We start from the raw sequence: 18,925 nt of genomic DNA on the forward strand, positions 1-18,925 counted from the left end.
TTCTGAATTTGCAGCAGCCGCCCCCGCTTCTCAATTTGAGGTGGCAGCACCCCCACTGGTCTTACCACTTGGCCACTGCGCCCTCTCCAGGACAAGTATCTTTATCTAAGAAAGCACACAAGTTATATTTGGTCATTATAGCCTAGGTCATCTTCATGTGGAGCAACAATTGAGGTACCATGTTGCACTTCCAGTGACCAGTATGAGAGAGTGAGAGAGATAACACCAGGCCCATGCCTGAAGCTGATTTCAGCTCTGGATACACCCAGAGGTGTTCAGGACACAAGAACTTTGTGGTTCAGTGTGAACTTATTTCCACACAATTGGAGGAAATTCATGTCATCAGAGACACAAGGCACAGTAACTTGGTCCAGACATTTATCACACATGTTTATAATACTCAGTACATTGGGATTAGAGAACCAGGCACAGATGGGGATTGAACCCATGATTTTTGGTTTACGAGACCAACGCCTTACCCACTGCGCCCTCTATAGGTGAGGTGGTTGTATGTCACAAGTTGTATTTGTATATATGACAATACAATGTGAATTTTCCATCTATTGTGTGATTCCACACATGATATTTAGTAATATTCTATTACTGGAATAGATAGGAAATGTAGGGGGGAGGGGTTATAGACACACAAGTATCACACAGAGGATGTCCCTGTATCTGTGAAGTTATTTCCATACAGGTCGTCTTCACCATAAGTGATGTTTATGTGGTTCACTAAATTATCACAAATGTTTATTACTTTACAGAACAAGGCACAGATGGGGATTGAACCCATGATCTTTGGGTTACGAGACCAACGCCGTACCACTTGGCCACTGTGCCACCTATATGGGCCTGCATTCCATCAAGTGTTTGGGGAGTAAGGGAGAAGGGGAGAAGATCAGAATTTGAGGAGCATAGCAGGAGAAGGCTGTGCCTGCCATGGAATATACAGGTAGGTGAGTAGGGGAGAAGAGGAGTAGGGGGGTAGGGGAGAAGAGGAGTAGGGGAGAAGAGGAGTAGGGGAGAAGAGGAGTAGGGGAGAAGGGGAGAAGAGGAATAGGGGAGAAGAGGAGTAGGGGAGTAGGGGAGAAGGGGAGAAGAGGAGTAGGGGAGAAGAGGAGTAGGGGAGAAGAGGAGTAGGGGAGAAGAGGAGTAGGGGAGAAGAGGAGTAGAGGAGTAGGGGAGAAGAGGAGTAGGGGAGAAGAGGAGTAGGGGAGTGTAACGGAATGACCCGTTACGCTCAGAGACTTTTGAGGGATGGGGGGTACTCCTGTGCCAGCGTCACTAATGACTCTTGGGTCTAGGGCCACCATGTGCCCCTTTTGGGCATAGGGTGACTATAAATGATAATTCATGTTTTGCAGGATATCTTGGAACATTACAAGTTATTAAAGTCTGATTCCAAATGGAGTGTTTTCATTCAATAGGGGGACACATGCTTTTGAGGTGTTACTTGCGTCTGCTCCTAGACATTCCATTGTACTAGTTAGGTCTTTAAAGCTCAGATGGCTAGCTTTTAGGTGTTAATTCAGCCTGGCTCTCAAAGACCTTTCATTATGTATGCTAATACTGTTTTGTGTGTGAAATGTACTTGTTAACTGTAGTAATTATGTCAGATCGGTGCCAAAACATCTGACATATAAATGTGTATTATGCAGGTGAATCACTTATTGTCGGAGACGGAATGTCTGGTGGATAATTAGCTCAACTGGATGTCATTGTCTAAAAGAATGTGATTGAAGCCCCCCCCCCATTGTGTGATGTGTGGGTGGAGTGTGCCTTTGTCCTTGTGATTAACTGTAACTGCATAAAAAGCTGAGAGTGTACCATTAAAGTTCGTTCATACATTTTGACTCGGATCTTGTCTCGTTATTCTGGAAAATGAAATGGATCGTGTCTGCTAGATTGTGGAGTGTCCGATAAGCTGTTGTGGTTGATGGAATGGGAATATCGTAAATGGTGATGACCGTTACAGGGAATTGGGGAGAAGAGGAGTAGGGTAGAAGAGGAGTAGGGGAGTAGGGAAGAAGAGGAGTAGAGGAGTAGGGGAGTAGGGTAGTAGAGGAGTAGGGGAGAAGAGGAGTAGAGGAGTAGGGGAGAAGAGAAGTAGGGGAGTAGGGGAGAAGAGGAGTAGGGGAGAAGAGGAGTAGGGGAGTAGGGTAGAAGAGGAGTAGGTGAGTAGGGGAGAAGAGGAGTAGGGGAGAAGAGGAGTAGGGGAGTAGGGAAGAAGAGGAGTAGAGGAGTAGGGGAGTAGGGGAGTAGAGGAGTAGGGGAGAAGAGGAGTAGAGGAGTAGGGGAGAAGAGAAGTAGGGGAGTAGGGGAGAAGAGTAGTAGGGGAGAAGAGGAGTAGGGTAGAAGAGGAGTAGGTGAGTAGGGGAGAAGAGGAGTAGGGGCGAACGGGAGTAAGGGAGAAGTGGAGAAGAGGAGTAGGGGAGAAGGGGAGAAGAGGTGTAGGGGAGTAGGGGAGAAGAGGAGTAGAGGAGTAGGGGAGAAGAGGAGTAGGGAAGAAGAGGAGTAGGGGAGAAGAGGAGTATGGGAGAAGAGGAGTAGGGGAGAAGGGGAGTAGGGGAGAAGCGGAGAAGAGGGAGAAGAGGTGTAGGAGAGTAGGGGAGAAGAGGAGTAGAGGAGTAGGGGAGAAGAGGAGTAGGGGAGAAGAGGAGTAGGGGAGAAGGGGAGTAATATGTCACCCTGTGGAAATGTAATGTTTCTTAAGTGGAAAAAAGATGTGCTGACAACATTTTGTACATGTGGATGAAAGGTTAAATTAGCATCAAATATCACCCATAGATTTTTTCAACTTAGAAGTTCAGTGGAACCTCAGATTGCGAGTAACGCGGTTAACGATCCTTTCACAATACGAGTGCTGTGTACTTCCTAAAATCCTAACTCAGTTTGCGAGTGTGGTCTCAGGTGGGGAGCCGAACGGCGCCATTCGGAAATGCACGGAAAGGCCCGAGGACAGCTCGGTTGACCTCAGCAAATCTCGGAAACCGAGTCTTTCCGAGGTCAGCCGAACTATCCTCGGTCCTTTCCGGCCATTTCCGATGCTTTCCGGGGGCCCCCTCCTCATGCAGTATTGCATACCATTGAAGTCAATGCGGAACAAGTTATTTTCATTTCCATTGACTTCAATGGGGAAACTCGCTTTGATATGTAAGTGCTTTGGATTACGAGAATTCTCCTGGAATAGATTATGCTCGTAATCCAAGGTTCCACTGTACATTGCCATCTATAGATAGACTATTAGGACTGGCCTCATATAATTGATGAGGGTTCCAATAAACATGACTTCACTTAATCAACTGATTTGGGAATTAGAAAACGAGGCACAGATGGGGATTGAACCCATGATCTTTGGTTTACGAGACCAACGCCTTACCACTTGGCCACTGCGCCCTCTACTGGTGATATTTGGTAATATTCTGTGACTGGAAGAGATAAGAAATGTAGGGGGGGAGGGGTTATAGACACACAAGTATCACACAGAGGATGTTCCTGTATCTGTGAAGTTATTTCCATACAGGTCGTCTTCACCATAAGTGATGTTTATGTGGTTCACTAAATTATCACAAATGTTTAGACATGTGCAGAACAAAAAATTTCGTATTTTTTTGTTCTGTTTCGTCTTGTTCCGTAGATTCGTAAAGATTCGTAATTTCGTAAGACGCAAGTTTTCCTATTCGGACCCGTTCGTATTTCGTAAGGCGCAAGTTTTCCAAATCTGGACCCGTTCGTATTTCGTAAGATGCAAGTTTTCCTATTTGGACCCGTTCGTATTTCATAAGACTCAAGTTTTCCTATTTCGGAACCGTTTGTATTTTTGTTTCAGTTTTATTTTCGTTTATACTGAATGATTCGTAATTCTGTCTAATTTATTTTCGTTGATTCGAAATTCGTAATTTTGTTAGATAATAATTTTCGTTTAATGGATTCGTAATTTTGTACTTTCATAAATACATCGCAACACGCGGCTAATCCTTATTAAGATAGACTTTCTCTTAAGCCCCGTACACACGGTCGGACTTTTTGCCAACAAACGTCAAAATGAGCGCTTTCCAAAAAATCCGACCGTGTGTACCCTCCATCGGACAAACTTTTTCGGTTTCAAAAGTCTGGCCAACTCCCTTCAGACAAAAATCCACGGAAAAGTTTTTTTGAAGTCCGATCGTGTGTACGAGGCTTTACACTGTACAATGTGACTCAGCACAAAAGAGATAAGCTGATTGGCTAAGATATTAAGCAACGGACGCCGGACCCGACATGGACGCCACACAAGACACCAAAACTGTAAGTACAAAAAAAACTTTTTTTCCACAGGATTCGGGGCAACTTTAGGGGTGCGCGGTATACCGCGGTAAATATGGTAATTTTCGTTATTTAGCTTTTTCGGTGTTTCTTATTTTAGTAAGATTGTCCAATCGTATTTTTGCTTGTTTGTTTATTCGCAGTTCCGTTATTTTTGTATCTTGGTTCTTTCAGCTTTTCGAATTGATCCGAATGTACGAATACTAACAATCCATTAGTTTTACAAACAGGTACACACATGTTTACTACTTTACAGAACCGGACACAGGTGGGGATTGAACCCATGATCTTTGGTTTACAAGACCAACGCCTTACCACTTGGCCACTGTGCCATCTATATGAGTCTGCCCTCCATCAAGAGTAGGGGAGTAGGGGGACACACAGAAGATCAGAATTTGAGGAGCATAGCAGGAGAAGGCTGTGCCTGCCATGGAATATGCCATGGAAGAGGAGTAGGGGAGAAGAGGAGTAGGGGAGAAGAGGAGTAGAGGAGTAGGGGAGTAGGGGAGAAGAGGAGTAGAGGAGTAGGGGAGTAGGGGAGAAGGGGAGTAATATGTCACCCTGTGAAAATGTAATGTTTCTTAAGTGGAAACAAGATGTGCTGACAACATTTTGTACATGTCGATCAAAGATTAAATTAGCATCAAATATCACCCCTAGATTTTTTCAACTTAGAAGTATAGTGGAACCTCGGATTGCGAGTAACGCGGTTAACGATCCTTTCGCAATACGAGCGCTGTACTTCCTAAAATCCTAACTCAGTTTGCGAGTGTGGTCTCACAAAACGAGCAGTATTCAGGCCAAAGCGGTGTGCAGTACCACGTTTGGCCTGAGGTGGGGAGCCGAACGGGGCCATTCGGAAATGCACGGAAAGGCCCGAGGACAGCTCGGCCGGCCTCAGCAAATCTCGGAAACCGAGTCTTTCCAAGGTCAGCTGAACTATCCTCTGGCCTTTCCGGCGCCCCCTCCGCATGCAGTATTGCATACCATTGAAGTCAATGCAGAACAAGTTATTTTCATTTCGATTGACTTCAATGGGGAAACTCGCTTTGATATGTGAGTGCTTTGGATTACGAGAATTCTCCTGGAATAGATTATGCTCGTAATCCAAGGTTCCACTGTACATTGCCATCTATAGATAGACTATTAGGACTGGCCTCATATAATTGATGAAGGTTCCAATAAACATGACTTCGCTAATCAACTCATTTGGGAATTAGAAAGCGAGGCACAGATGGGGATTGAACCCATGATCTTTGGTTTACGAGACCAACGCCTTACCACTTGGCTACTGCACCCTCTATAGATTATGCAGCTTTTGCCACCCTGTGAGAATGTAATGTTTCTCAAGTGGAAAAAAAGATGTTCTAACAACATTTTGTACATGTGGATCAAAGGTTAAATTAGCATCAAATATCACCTCTAGATTTTTTCAATTTAGAAGTACAGAGCATTCTATAGATAGACTATTAGGACTGGACAAATATAATTGATGGGGGTGCCAATACACATGACTTAACCTAATCAACTCAGTTGGGAATTGCAGAATGAGGCGCAGATGGGGAGTGAAGACATGATCTTTGGTGGATTTGAGGAGCATAGCAGGAGAAGGCTGTGTCTCCCATAGAATATACAGGTAGGTGAGTAGGGGGACACACAGAAGACCAGAATTTGATGATCAGAGGTTACAAGGGGGGAAGTAAGTTGATAGAAGTTCAGAGAGATAATGGGGTGCCAAACCATGAAGAGCATTATAGGTGAGCAAGAGGATCTTAATCTTTTTTGGCAAAACCTGATGTGTAGCCAGTGCAAGGACTCCGGGATAGGGATGATATGATCACTTGTACCAGACCTAGTCAGGATTCAGAGAGTAGAGCATTGCAGTAATCAAGTCAGGAGAACACAAATGTATGGATCAGACTTTCAGCTTCAGAGATCGCATAGGACGCAGCCCAGCAATGTTTCTCAAGTGGGAAAAAAGATGTTCTGACAACATTTTGTACATGTGGATCAAAGGTAATTTAGCATCAAATATCACCCCTAGATTTTTCAATTAAGACTCAAGTACAGTAGACTATTAGGACAGGCCTTACATAATTGATGGGGGTGCAAAAAAAAAACAATTTCACCTAATAATCAATTACACTAGGTATTACAGAACCAGGCACAGATGGGGATTGAACCCATGATCTTTGGTTTACGAGACCAATGCCTTACCACTTGGCCACTGCACCCTCAACTGGTGAGGTGGTTGTTTGTCTCAAGTTGTATTTGTACATCTGACAATACAATGTGAACTCCTCATCTATTGGTGATATTTAGTAATATTCTGTGACTGGGAGAGATAAGAAATGTAGGGGGGGGGGGGGTTATAGACACACAAGTATCACACAGATGGATACTACACTGATCTGTGAAATAATTTCTTTACAATTGGAGGAGATAACCCCCCAATTTGTGTCTCCACCTCTTCTCAATTTGCAGCAGTGATGTTTATGTGGTTCACTAAATTATCATAAACGTTTATGGGGATTGAACCCATGATCTTTGGTTGACGAGACCAACGCCTTACCACTTGGCCACTGCGCCACCTATTGGTTAGAGTTAGGCTACAGCAGTGTTAAGCCTCGTACACACGATCGGATTTCCAACGGACTAATCTGTGGAATTTTGTGTGAAGGGCGTTGGCCGTGAACTTGTTTTGCATACAGACGATAAAACTTTGTTGGCCAACATACAAGAAACTACGTGGTTTTTCAGCTCTTTAGAGCCACCGTTTCAGCAACTTCTGCTAATTCTTGTAGTAAAGCCCCAGCCTGTCCTCTTTCTCTCCAGTACATACTGCCCCATTCACGTACGACTTACGCAAACAACGTAAAATCCGACGGCTGTTCCGACGTCCATACCCTAACATGACCTACCCCTGCTTTATGAGGGATAACTTTACACCGGACGTACGCCTTACGTAAACGGCGTAGCTTACTGCGACGGGCGCAAGTACGTTCGTGAATCCGCGTGTCTAGGTCATTTACATATTTGACGCGTAAATCAATGGAAGCGCCCCTAGCGGCCAGCGTAAATATGCGCCCAAGATACAACGGCGTAGAAGACTTACATCGGTCGGATGGAGCCAAAATTCAGGCGTATCTGGTTTCAAGAATACGGTGCATAGATACGACGGCGCATCCTAGAACTTACGCGGCATATCAACAGATACGTCAGCGTAAGTTATCTCTGAATCTGGCCCAAAGTGTGTATAAATTACGTGCATGAGAGGCCTCTGAACCAATCGAGATCTCTAGAGAGCATTAGAAAATTAGACACTTGATTGAATCCAGCACACCTCGGAATTAGAAGGGCACCTGCACAATCAAAGGAACATATGTGTACAAAAGAAAACAATAAAATAAGAAAAATATATAGAAGAATTATTCATAACATAAAAACATAATATAAAAACCTGTGTAGCCTAATATATACAAAGTGGTTGTAGTAACTGACAACAACACGTGTCATTTAACACATCTCACACATCACAACTAGAAAGGAAAAAGAAAAAAATCTTAGTGATGTCAATCTATGACGACAAGAGAATGTGTATAATGACAGGTGTAGTAGAAGCCGATCCCTGATCTTAATACTGAATACTAAAGGTCAAATCTATCATATGTGTATGTAGTAACTGACTATGAACATTTTGGTAGTTTCTGAAAAAAATTACCAATATTAATCCTGGGACAATGGAACAGAAATACACGTGAGACATGAATAATCATTGAATTGTCATGAAGATGTCATGCGGCTATCATAATATTTCCATGGCTACTGCAAAATAGCAGCTGTTATAGCAAATATTATAATTAATGATTGGAAATAAGAACTGAGGCCACAATGTATGAATCGCTATTTAACCACTTAAGACCCGGACCTTTATGCAGGTAAAGGTTTTTGCGATTCGGCACTGCGTCGCTTTAACTGACAATTGCGCGGTCGTGCGACGTGGCTCCCAAACAAAATCGCCGTCCTTTTTTCCCCACAAATAGAGCTTTCTTTTGGTGGTATTTGATCACCTCTGCGGTTTTTATTTTTTGCGTTATAAACAAAAATACAGCGACAATTTTGAAAAAAAAAACACAATATTTTTTACATTTTGCTATAATAAATTATCCCCAAAAAAGATATAACAGAGGGTGATGGCACAGTACCCCATGGTTGTCCTGACTATGGTTTGTATCCTAATAGACATGTGCGTTTCCATTCGTAACGAATGGATTTTTCGCACAAATTTGTTAGTATTCGTACATTCGGATCAATTCGAACATCCGAATAGCTGAAAGTACTAAAAAACAAAAATTACGGAATTACGAAGAAGCCAAATAATGAACAAGCGAAAATACGAACGTACGATTGGACAAACTTACTAAAATACGAAACACCGAAAAAGCAAAAGAAGGAAAATGACATCTATAACGAACGATTTCCATTCCGTATTTTGAATCCTTTGTCTGTTTGTATTTTCATTCGTATGTTCGTATTTTCATTTGTGTGTTTTGTAAATCCGTTTCTTTGTCTGTTGGTAAATTTGTGTACTCGTATCGTTCTTTGGAATGGGCACTGGGCAGTGTAGTTAGTGAGTGATGTATCTTACTTAATATCTTAGCCAATCAGCTTATCTCTTTTGTGCTGAGTCACATTGTACAGCGTAAAGCCTCGTACACGCGATCGGACTTCAAAAAAACTTTTCCGTGGATTTTTTGTCTGAAGGGAGTTGGCCAGACCTTTGTTGCCGAAAAGTTTGTCCGATGGAGCGTCCACACGGTCGGATTTCTTTGAAAACGTGCTCATTTAGAAGTTTGTTGGCAAAAAGTCCGACCGTGTGTACGGGGCTTTATTATGGATTAGCCGCGTGTTGAAAATGAAACTAAAATAAGAGATTGCGAATGACCGCGCCGTGATGTATTTACGAAAGTCCAAAATTACGAAATCCATCAAACGAAAATTATTATCTAACAAAATTACGAAATTTTCGAATCAACGGAAATAAATCATTCAGTATCAACGAAAATAAAACTGTTACGAAAATACGAATGGGTCCGAATAGAAAAACTTGCGAAATTACGAATCTTTACGAATCTACAGAACGAGACGAAACAAAACAAAAAAAAAATGTTGTTGTGCACATGTCTATATCCAAATGGATCAGCTGTTACTTTGCAGCAGGCATAGCAATATCCATGATCGTTTATCTAGTGATTATTTAGTGCCAATTAACCACTTAAGGACCGCCTCCTGCACATTTACGTCGGCAGAATGGCACGGCTGGGAACAAGCACGTACCTGTACGTCCTCTTTAAGTGCCCAGCCGCGGGTCGTACGGTCCGAAGCTCCGTGACCCGATCGCCGCCGGTGTCCCGTGATCGGTCCCCAGAGCTGAAGAACGTTCCCCGTTCTTCACAGTGGCAGTGTCATCGATCGTCTGTTCCCTGATATAGGGAAACACGATCAATGATGTCACACGTCCAGCCCCGCCCCCCTACAGTTAGAAACACATATGAGGTCACACATAACCCCCATATTGCCCCCTAGTGGTTAACTCCTAAACTGCAATTGTAATTTTCACAGTGACAGTGCATTTTTATAGCATTTTTTGCTGTGAAAATGACAATGGTCCCAAAAATGTGTCAAAATTGTCCGAAGTGTCCGCCATAATGTCGCGGTCATGAAAAAAAAATCGCTGATCGCCGCCATTAGTAGTAAAAAAAAAATATTAATAAAAATGGCATAAAACTATCCACTATTTTGTAAACGCTATAAATTTTGAGCAAACCAATCGCTTATTGCGATTTTTTCTTACCAAAAATATGTAGAAGAATACGTATCGTCCTAAACTGAGGGGAAACAATTTTATATCTTTTTTGGGGGATAATTTATTATAGCAAAATGTAAAAAATATTGTGTTTTTTTTTTTTCAAAATTGTCGCTGTATTTTTGTTTATAACGCAAAAAATAAAAACCGCAGAGGTGATCAAATACCACCAAAAGAAAGCTCTGTTTGTGGGGAAAAAAGGACGGCGATTTTGTTTGGGAGCCACGTCGCACGACCGCGCAATTGTCAGTTAAAGCGACGCAGTGCCCAATCGCAAAAACCTTTACCTGCATAAAGGTCCGGGTCTTAAGTGGTTAAATAGCGATTCATACATTGTGGCCTCAGTTCTTATTTCCAATCATTAATTATAATATTTGCTATAACAGCTGCTATTTTGCAGTAGCCATGGAAATATTATGATAGCCGCATGACATCTTCATGACAATTCAATGATTATTCATGTCTCACGTGTATTTCTGTTCCATTGTCCCAGGATTAATATTGGTAATTTTTTTCAGAAACTACCAAAATGTTCATAGTCAGTTACTACATACACATATGATAGATTTGACCTTTAGTATTCAGTATTAAGATCAGGGATCGGCTTCTACTACACCTGTCATTATACACATTCTCTTGTCGTCATAGATTGACATCACTAAGATTTTTTTCTTTTTCCTCTCTAGTTGTGATGTGTGAGGTGTGTTAAATGACACGTGTTGTTGTCAGTTACTACAACCACTTTGTATATATTAGGCTACACAGGTTTTTATATTATGTTTTTATGTTATGAATAATTCTTCTATATATTTTTCTTATTTTATTTTATTGTTTTTCTTTTGTACACATATGTTCCTTTGATTGTGCAGGTGCCCTTCTATTTCCGAGGTGTGCTGGATTCAATCAAGTGTCTAATTTTCTAATGCTCTCTAGAGATCTCGATTGGTTCAGAGGCCTCTCATGCACGTAATTTATACACACTTTGGCCCAGATTCTCAGAGGACTTACGAAGGCACAGCGCCATGTACGCCATCGTAAGTCCTAATCCGAGCCAGTTACGCATAGATATCCATTAGATCCGACAGGCGTAAGTCTCTTACGCCGTCGGATCTTAACTGCATTTTTTTTTTAACCGCTAGGTGGCACTTCCGTCGAATTCCGCGTTGAGTATGAAAATTAGCTAGATACGCGAATTCCTGAACTTACGCGCGGCCAACGCAGTAAAGTTGCGATGTTTACGTTAGGCTTTTCCCGGCGTAAAGTTGCCCCTGCTATATGAGGCGCAGCCAATGTTAAGTATGGCCGTCGTTCCCGCGTCAACATTTTAAAAAGTTACGTTGTTTGCGTAAGTCGTCCGGGAATGGGGCTGGACGTCATTTACGTTCACGTCGAAACCAATGACGTCCTTGCGACGTCATTTGGAGCAATGCACACTGGGATATTTTACGGACGGTGCATGCGCAGTTCGTTCGGCGCAGGGACGCGCTTAATTTAAATGATACACGCCCCCTACCCGCCAAATTTGAATTCCGCCGGGTGATTTACGCTACGCCGCCGCAACTTATGGAGCAAGTGCTTTGTGAATACAGCACTTGCCCGTGTAAGTTGCGGCGGCATAACGTAAATTGGATACGTTACGCCGCCGGAGAGATACGCCCATTGTACAAGAATCTGGGCCTCAGATTTCTACACACCTCAGCTATGAGTAAGCATCAAATTATGATGTTAAAGGCGTCAGCCATTTGTCCCTGTATGTCCACTTTTTACTGTGTTTGTATGATTTATGGATAATTTCATATTTTGGGGATTTCGTCCTTTGCTATTTTTGATTAAAACTCGCCTAATCAGAGTGCGGCAGTCCAGGATGTTTCCTTCTTTCCATGGATTAACACTAGATGGCAGCAAATATCAACATTTTCATAGTCAGTTACTTCATAAACATCTGATATATATTCTTTAGTATTCAGTATTAACCACTTGAGATCTGCGCTATAGACGAAAGATGTCCACAGCGCGGCTCTCAAGTGCCGGGTGCCGTCCCTGGACGTCCTGTTGTTGACATTCCCCGTGCGCGCCACTGGGGGAGCGCAGCGGGGAAACAACGTGCCCGGCGCATCGCTGGGAAGCCGATGCATGTGCCTGGTGGCCGCGATGTCTGCCAGGTACCCGTGTGTAAACACAGAGCTCCATGTCCTGTCAGGGAGAGAGGAGACCGATCTGTGTTCCTTGTACATAGGGACACAGCATCGGTCAACTCCCCCAGTCAGTCCCCTCCCCCCACACAGTTAGAACACACCCAGGATACACATTTAACCCCTTCCTCACCCCCTAGTGTTAACCCCTTCATTGCCAGTCACATTTATACAGTAATTAGTGCATTTTTATAGCCCTTTTTGTGGGGAAAAAATGATAAAAATATAATTCGGGTACAGTGTATGACCGCGCAATTGTCATTCAAAATGCGTCAGCGCTGAAAGCTGAAAATTTGTCTGGGTACGAAGGGGGTTTAAGTGCCCAGTAATGAAGTGGTTAAGATCAGGGTTCAGCTTCTACCACACCTGTCATTATACACATTCTTTTGTCATTATAGATTCACATCAATAAGATTTTTTCTTTTTCCTCTTTACTTGAGATCAGGGATGAGCAGAACACAACCCCCCCCCCCCCCCCCCCCCGTCCGGTTCGCACCAGAATCTTCGAACGGACCGAACGTTTGCGCGAACATTTAGAACCCCATTGAAGTCTATGGGACTCGAACGTTCAAATTCAAAAGTGCTCATTTTAAAGCCCAATTGGCAAGTTATTGTCGTAAAACTTCTTTGAGAACCCGGGTCTCGCCCCAGGGAACATGTATCAATGAAAAAAACGGTCGTTTTCTCTGGAGCAGTGATTTTAATGATGCTTAAAGTGAAAAAAAATTGAAAATCCCTTTAAATATCGTACCTGCTGGGTGTCTATAGTAGTGGCACATGTTTTTTAGAACTGTCCCTGCACAAAATGAGATTACTATAAGAAAAAAGTCATTTGAAACTGCTTGCGGCTTTAATGTAATGTTTGGTCTCTGCAATATGGATGAAAATCATTGAGAAAAATAGCATGGGTTTCCCCGCCCCCACTCCCCCCAGGTCATTACAAGCCCCTTTGGCCCTATATACTTTGAACAGCAGTATACAGGTGGTGCAAACAAGACAGGGACTGTAGATTTGTTGTTAAGTAGAATCTGTTTGTAATTGTGAACTGGTACTTCTTTAAAGTGTAACTCCAGCCATAAAATCTATTTTTAAGCTTTTCTGAAAACATAGAGAAGGGTTGAAAAGCTTATCACCCCTGTAACATTTGTTTTGCTGTCTGTGTGCATCTGTTCAGAAGATTTCAATTCACTTTCTGTCCCAATGACAAAAGATTTTTTGAAAATATGTTTTTTTTTTGTGAAACAAGGATTGTGATAAAGCATCAGTGGACAGGAGACACCTCTTACAGAAGAGAATTTCCCTTCCTAGGGGTAGATTTCCTCTCACTTCCTGTTGTCTCCTTCTGTTGGCAAGTAGGAGTCATTTGTAACTTGGATGTTTGAAAGTAGGGGCCTGCCGTATATACTCTGCAGAAATTTGGGCCCTAGGTGTTGGTGTTGCCACAACACTGTAAGCCCTCACAGTTAGTCTTGGTGAGCGCTGCAATGCCCTGCTGTGTGAACTATTATATCAAGAATTGTAATTACATGCCATTGTTGAACAGTGGTAGAAAAATTGGGCCTTTGGTGCTGGCGCTGGTGCCACAACTCTGTAAGCCCTCACAGTTACTCTTGGTGGGCACAGGAATGGGTCCTGCTGTGAAATATTAGATCAAGAATTGTAATTACACGCCCCTGTTGAACAGGGGCATAAAAATTGGGCCTTAGGCACTGATGCTGGTGCCACAACACTGTAAGTCCTCACACTTACTCTTGGTGGGGGCAGGAATGGGCATGAATGGGCCCTGCTGTGAAATATTACATGCCCCTGTTGAAAAGGGTCAGAAAAATTGGGCGTTTGTTGGTGGTGGTGCTGGTGCCACAACTCTGTAAGCCCTCACAGTTACTCTTGGTGGGCACAGGAATGAGCCCTGCTGTGAAATATTAGATCAAGAATTGTAATTACCATGCCCCTGTTGAACAGGGGCAGAACAATTGGGTCTTTGTTGGTGGTGGTGCCACAACACTGCAACCCCTCACAGATACTCTAGTTGTTGCACAGGAATGAGCCCTCTGCAAAGTAATGCATCAAAAATTGTAAGTACACGCCCCTGTTGAACAGGGGCAGAAAAATTGGGCCTTAGCCACTGGTGGCGGTGCCCAGAACCAAAAATGTTCTTCAGCATGATCATTGAGGAGGAAAAGCATAGTCACTCAGCATAACAGGATAGTCACTCGGCATCAGCATAGGCAGTCTTGAAGGGATCTGACATTTCAAAAAAAAATATTCAGTTACAACAGCATCAGGTGCTTGGTAGCTGGTGGTGATCCAAGCTTGATTCATTTTTATGAAGGTCAGTCGATCGACCGAGTCGGTGGAGAGGCACACCCTGTGATCGGTTACAAAGCCTCCAGCAGCACTGAATGTGCGTTCTGAAAGAACGCTGGATGCAGGACAAGCCAGTAGCTCAATTGCGTACTGTGCAAGCTATGGCCAGTGATCCATCCTCAAGACCCAGAAAGCCAGAGGATTTTCGGTGGGAAAGGTGTCCAAGTCTGATCTTTCCCCTAGGTATTCCCGCACCATGTAAAACAGACGCTGGCGATGGTTGCTGGAACCGGTCATACCTTGGGGCTGCAGACTAAAAAATTGTCTGAACGCATCGCTCAGACGGCCACCTTCTCTACCGCTCCTTCTGTGACTGACTGAAGCCTCAGCAACACGTTGTGCAGGACCAGGATTTTGTAACCTCCCAGTACCTGGGAACGCGTTGCATAGACCTTTTTGCAAGGCCTCCCGAAGATGTTTCATTTTCTGCTCCCTCTGTGCCGGCAAGATAAGGTCCGCAACCATACTCTTGTAACGTGGATCAAGGAGGGTTGCCAGCCAGTAATGATCCTTCTCCTTGATAGCGCGAATACAAGGATCCTTCCGCAGGCTTTGCAGGATCAGGGGGCCATACAACGTAGGTTTGCTGAGGCATTCGGTGCGGAGTCCTCTGGGTCACTGAGGACGACATGATCTGCAGCCACCTCGTCCCAGCCACGTACAAGTCCATGGGCTTCTTGGGACTGTAATTGATCCCTTGAAGACTGCTGCTGAATGCTAGGCTCCACCTCCATGCTGACACAATCCTCCTCTTCCTCCTCCTCCTCCCCGTCTTCTTCCTGTTTGATAGGCGGACAAGCAGGAACACTGTCTGGATAAAGGAAGTCCTCCTCTTCCTCCCTCTGTTCTGCCTCAAGGGCCCTGTCCATTATTCCACGCAGCGTGTGCTCCAACGGGTGAATAAGAGGGACAGTGTCACTGATGCATGCACTGTCACTGCTCACCATCCTTGTGGCCTCCTCAAATGGTGACAGGACAGTGCATGCATCCCTGATCATGGCCCACTGGCGTGGGGAAAAAAACAAGATCCCCTGACCCTGTTCTGCTGCCATATTGGCACATATACTCATTGATAGCCCTCTGCTGTGTGTGCATCCGCTGCACATGGCCAACATAGAGTTCCACCTGGTGGGCATGTCATCGATTAGGCGGTTCTTGGGCAGGTTGTATTCCTTTTGGAAGTCTGCCAGCCGAGCACTGTCATTATATGGCCGTCGGAAATGCAGACTTTCCTGGCCTGCTTCAAGGACATCCTGTAAGCCCGGGTACCTGCCCGAGAACCGCTGCACCACCAAGTTAAAGACATGAGCAAAACAGGGCACATGGGTCAGTTGTCCCTGTCGCAGGGTGGAGAAGAGGTTGGTGATATTGTCGCAAACCACCATTCCTGGCTTAAGCTGGCATGGCGTCAACCACCTCTGAGCCTGCCCCTGCAGAGCTGACAGAACCTCTGGCCCAGTGTGGCTCCTGTCCCCCAAGCACACCAGCTCAAGAACCGCATGGCATCTCTTTGCCTGCGTACCTGCATAGCCCCTTGAACACCTACGAAGCAACGCTGGTTCCCGAGGACACATCAGCACAGGAGGAACCCACAGAGGAAGAAGAAGAGGAGGGGAGTGGAGGAGAGAGGTGTGTCACAACCAGTAGTAGCATTTTGGAGGCGTGGTGGCGGAACAACCTCCAACACTACTGTACCTTGTCCTGCGTCCTTCCCAGATGCCAGCAGAGTCACCCAATGTGCCGTGAAAGATAGGTAACGTCCCTGTCCATGCCTGCTGGACCATGAGTCAGCGGTACTATGCACCTTACCAATGACCACCCTGTCCAGCGAGGCATGGACATTGCCTTCCACATGGCGGTAGAGAACTGGAATCGCCTTCCGTGGGAAAAAGTGGCATTTGGGAACTTGCCACTGAGGTACCGCACATTCCACAAACTCACGGAAGGGGGCAGAATCTACCAACTGAAAAGACAGCAGTTGAAGTGCTAGCAATTTAGCTAAGCTAGCATTCAACCGCTGGGCATGTGGATGGCTGGGAGAGAACTTCTTTCAGCGCTGCAGCAGCTGGGGCAGGGAAATCAGAGAGGACTGAGGGTATAGTGGGGTTGGAGATCCCAGCTAATGAGGAGCAAGGAGAGGTCCGCGTTGTTCTTTGGTGTGGGTCTTTCTGGTATGCTTGCCAATGAACTGCATGGCAGGTCGACATATGTCTGGTCAAGCATGTGGTGCCCAAGCGGGTGATGTTTTGGCCACGCGAGATATGCTTGAGACATATGTTGCAAATAGCAGCGGAGCGATCTGATGCACTCGTCTCAAAAAAGGCCCACACCAAAGAAATTTTGAAATAACGCTGAGAGACAGCAGCGCCCTGCACATGCATAGCTCTGCGTTGTGATGCAGTCGGTGTGCTGCCTTTAAGCTGGCCCCTGGAGGACATCCTGCCTCGTTGGAGATGTGCTTCCTCCTCCCCCTCCTCTCAGGCACCCACGTAGAGTCAGTGACCTCATCATCCCCTCCCTCCTCATCACTGTAGAAAACCTGGCAGTATGCTGCAGCTGGGAGAACATGACTGCCAGATTGCTGTCCTTCTTGGTCACCCCCTCTCTCTGGGCTCATGTTACTGCCTTCCTCTATCTGTGTACCATCATCGGAGCCATCAAAACGCTGTGCATCCTCATGCAGCATGTACCCAACACTGTGTTCAAACAGTTCGGGGGACTCCTCAGGAGGACATGGTGGGGCTAGGGAAGGAGTGACTGATGCCATTGAGCAGAGGGAAGAGGACGCCTTGGCAGCTGCTTTGCCAGACAAAGTACCCTGAGCCTGGGTGAGAGAGGATGAAGAGGACAAGGACGGCTTGGTCATCCACTCTACCAAGTCTTCGGCATGTTGCGGCTCAACACGGCCAGCTGCCGAAAAAAAGAACGAGCGTGTCCCACGGCCATGTGCTGGTGAGGATGCACCGTGTCCACGACCAGCACTGTTGCCTCTAGATGCAGAGCCTGCTTGCCCTCTTTTATCGGCTCGTGACTCTCTGCCTCTCCTTGTTGTCCTTCCAGACATACTAATGGCCTGCAGAGGACACAGACAGTAAACCACGTGAAAGTACTTGCAGCAATATCCCCTGCCTGTAGTATTAATATGAGCAGATCCCTGCCTCTAGGAGTAAATATGGGAAACACCAGCTTTACATTAAGTGCACAATGTGCAGAGGACACAGACAGTACACACACCACGTAGCTTAAGGTGCACACTGCAGAGGACACAGACAGTACACACACCACGTAGCTTTAGGTGCACACTGCAGATGACACAGACAGTACACCACGTGAAAGTACTTGTAGAAATATACCCTGCCTGTAGTATTAATATGAGCAGATCCCTGCTTCTAGGAGTAAATATGAGAAACGCCAGCTTTACGTTAGGTGCACAATGTGCAGAGGACACACCACGTAGCTTTAGGTGCACACTGCAGAGGACACAGACAGTACACCACGTGAGAATACTGCAGTTAGCACAATCACCTGCCTGCCTGTCAGTATATTAGGAAGAGCGGATCTAGCTAAACTATACAGTGTATAAATATATATACAACACCTGGGATGCATATATATCCTCTACACACTGTAACTCTAACTGACAAGCCTGCCTGCCTGCTCTATCTAACTGCAATAAATGTCTCTCTCTCTCTCTCTCTCTCTCTCCCCCACACACTACACAAGGCAGACCTGCATGCGGCCTTTTATAGTATGGGGCGTGTACTAAACCCCCTGAGCCATAATTGGCCAAAGCCACCACGGCTAGCTAGCTTGTGCGATCAGACATCGCATGTGATTCGCACCGCATTGCTGCGCACATCATATGCCATGTCTGTGCGATGCAAATTCAGCCATTCAAATTGTATGGCTGAAATCACATCGTATTTACACCAAAATGGTGCAGGACTCATTTTTTGGTCCGTACTGGAGTCAGATCGCATGGGTGTGAACACTTCTGGGTGTAATTCATTCCTGAACTTGTACTCTGTACGTAATGCATTTCTGAACTTGTACTTTGTACAACGCACTCCTGACCTTTTACTCTGTATGTAATGCATTCCTGACCCTTTACTCTGTACGTAATGCATTCCTGAACCTTACACTCTGTACAACGCACTCCTGACCTTTTACTCTGTACGTAATGCATTCCTGAACT

General features: G+C 44.9%; 1 protein-coding gene and 4 non-coding genes across 5 annotated transcripts in view; 1 reads left to right on the forward strand and 4 right to left on the reverse strand.

Moving 5' to 3' along the window:
• The window catches only part of LOC120924009, a 742,797-nt gene that overhangs the window by 591,913 nt on the left and 131,959 nt on the right, over positions 1–18,925 (forward strand). The gene's annotated exons all lie outside the window — the stretch shown is intronic.
• On the reverse strand, positions 3,325–3,396 carry TRNAT-CGU. The gene has a single exon. It is a non-coding gene; the product is annotated as a tRNA-Thr (tRNA).
• Positions 4,566–4,637, reverse strand: TRNAT-UGU. Its single transcript has one exon. It is a non-coding gene; the product is annotated as a tRNA-Thr (tRNA).
• On the reverse strand, positions 5,532–5,603 carry TRNAT-CGU. Its single transcript has one exon. It is a non-coding gene; the product is annotated as a tRNA-Thr (tRNA).
• TRNAT-CGU lies at positions 6,468–6,539 on the reverse strand. The gene has a single exon. It is a non-coding gene; the product is annotated as a tRNA-Thr (tRNA).

The sequence above is a fragment of the Rana temporaria genome, chromosome 1 (assembly GCF_905171775.1).
Source record: "Rana temporaria chromosome 1, aRanTem1.1, whole genome shotgun sequence".
NCBI classification, from domain to species: domain Eukaryota; kingdom Metazoa; phylum Chordata; class Amphibia; order Anura; family Ranidae; genus Rana; species Rana temporaria.